This window comes from Suncus etruscus, chromosome 6, assembly GCF_024139225.1.
Source record: "Suncus etruscus isolate mSunEtr1 chromosome 6, mSunEtr1.pri.cur, whole genome shotgun sequence".
Classification (NCBI taxonomy): Eukaryota; Metazoa; Chordata; class Mammalia; order Eulipotyphla; family Soricidae; genus Suncus; species Suncus etruscus.
This window is the reverse complement of record NC_064853.1, coordinates 63,873,910-63,876,340: the sequence shown is the minus strand read 5'-3', so window position 1 is coordinate 63,876,340 and position 2,431 is coordinate 63,873,910. Positions and strand designations below refer to the sequence as shown.

The window sequence follows — 2,431 nt, the reverse complement described above, 5'->3', positions numbered from 1 at the left end:
AGAAATATAAGAGAGGACTTAAAGGAGTGATTGTATTTCGCATAGGCACAATAAGCCTGGGGAATAAAAGAGAAAAATATTTAGCTGAAGAGTAGGGTTATCTTACCCAGGAAGCATCTGATTACATCTTCAACTGCAGGCTTCTGACAGTTTAAGTTTGCCTAATACCAGGGAGTCTTATTTTCTAGGCTCAAGGAAAAGTTCTTCTTAAGGTGGTTGTTGTAATCAGGTTCTGTACTTACAGTTCTTGGGTTTTTTACAGGTCCTATGTCGTTATCAGGGTATCAACATGTCCTAGTTCTATGTTATTATCAGGGTGGCAAGAAGCCTCCCAAGTTGTAAATTGTTGTCAGGGTAGCATGAAAGCCTGCCCTGGTTGCAAGTCATTTCCAGGGTGGCACAGAAGCTTGCCCTGATTCCCATGTTGTGACACAAACTAGGGATGGGGCTGGTCTCAGAGCAACTGAAGCTTAAGTTGAGTCAACATGACACATGTTCAAAGTAAAAAGCCTCCTGCAACACATAAATTATGGAGTTCCTATCCCTAATAGACAGGAACTCCTCTCTTACAAAAGATTTTCCCATTTTATTGGGTCTTTGCAAAAATGAAAAGGAAAATTCCACATAGTTTTATTGGGATACCAGGGGAATATGGCAAAGTTGTAATATTTATCCCTCAGTTAATGTCATACTTAATAATCCCTGATACATAAGTCTAGTAACAACACTTCTACAAGAAATACACATAAAAATGTATATCTAACCCCCTAACATTTTCTACTGAACAAGTCCAAATGAGCAATACGGCATCCCAACAAAAATATACACATGAATAAATATAATATCCTCCTTTTGTATTTTAAATAATTTTGAGGTTGGTAGAATCTGAATTATTGCTTCAGCCAATAAGCTGATCTGTCAGTTGATGACAGTCAGGGAGGTGGTGGAAATCTTTTGTAGCTGCTGGCTGCAGTCATGGGCTGAGATATGTCCTTGAGCCAAGGCCCACTCAAAAAGCTGATCCTGGTTGTGGGATTCTGACCAGGAGCAGATGTCCACAGTAATGATAGATAGAAAGGGTGGGGAAAAGTGGAAAGGTGGAAAGGTGAGGTGTAAAGGAAAAGTGATTTAATAGGATGGCAACAATTCCAGGATAAGTGAGTATAGGAAAAAATTAAAAAGGTTTTTCAGAGTGGCAGGCAGGAAAGAGGGAAAGTGAGAACACAGAAGGACATTGTATGCATCACAGAGCAGATAAAAAACTATCATAAAGGTGGCCACCACACATACACACACAGACATATTTAATAGATTGATCAATATCTTACAGCTGTGAAACTGACACATTAGGGTAGTAGATAGAAAAAGGCCAAAATGGTTCAAAAATATAAAGTCAGCATGTTAGATGAAGAGGATTCAAATTTATCTGGGAGGGGGACGGTTCAGTGAAAGACAAAAGTACCTAGTCTAGGTGGATTTTACATGTCAAAGAGATGAGGAAAGAGAAAACTGGAGAATGCATTTGTTTGGGGTAAAAACAGTGTTCCAATACTCTTCAAGTCATTCCTCATTTTCATTAAGATAATTAATTTACAACTTCATAAAATATTTTTTCAGGGGAGAGCATGAACGCAGTCCCCCACTATCACAAATTATGCAGTCAAATTTCTCACATTTGGATAATCACAGGGGTCAGCACATCTGAAGTACAATGGATGAGTCATGCCCTGGAAAACCACCTTTGTGATCATGGTATCTTCACTGCCAGGTAAGTATAATATATATATATATATATATATACATATGTATACATATGTATACACTATATATGCATATATATGTATATATGTTGTTATTGGTTTCTTTGAGCCACACCCAGTGATGCTTGGGAGTTACTCCTGGCTATGAGTTCAGAAATCGCTCCTGACTTGGGATCACATGGGATTCCAGGTGTTCAAACCACAGTCTGTTCTAAGCTAGCGCAGGCAAGGCAGATGCCTTACATCTTGTGCCACCACACTGGCCCCTATACAATATATTTTTATTTATTTATTTATTTTTGTTTTTGTGTCACACCTGGCTTGTCACATTGTAAATCTATTCACACTTCCCAACATTGTACACAGAAGAGTGTATACCCTTTTGACAGTGAGAAAACTGTGTCTCTTGCACTTCCTTTACAGTGCAGAAATAGTGTAGTTAATGTGATAGTATATAGAAGGAAAAAATCAATATTATATATATATATATATATATATATATATATATATATATATATCAGTCCTCCCTTGTCAAAGCCCAATTAAGATTACCACCAGTGTTTTCTGTTTTGTTATTGTTTAAGACACATTTGTCAGTAACTTATTTTAGAATTTGCATTTGTGTTAAGTGACTATAAAACAGATTTAAAGATGAAATAGGTCTGAATTAG

General features: G+C 37.1%; 1 non-coding gene across 1 annotated transcript; it reads right to left on the bottom strand.

Annotated features, from left to right (window-relative positions):
• Nucleotides 1-1,614: 1,614 nt before the first annotated feature.
• LOC126012711 (U1 spliceosomal RNA) lies at nucleotides 1,615-1,776 on the bottom strand. The gene has a single exon (XR_007497127.1). It is a non-coding gene; the product is annotated as a U1 spliceosomal RNA (small nuclear RNA).
• Nucleotides 1,777-2,431: the final 655 nt, after the last annotated feature.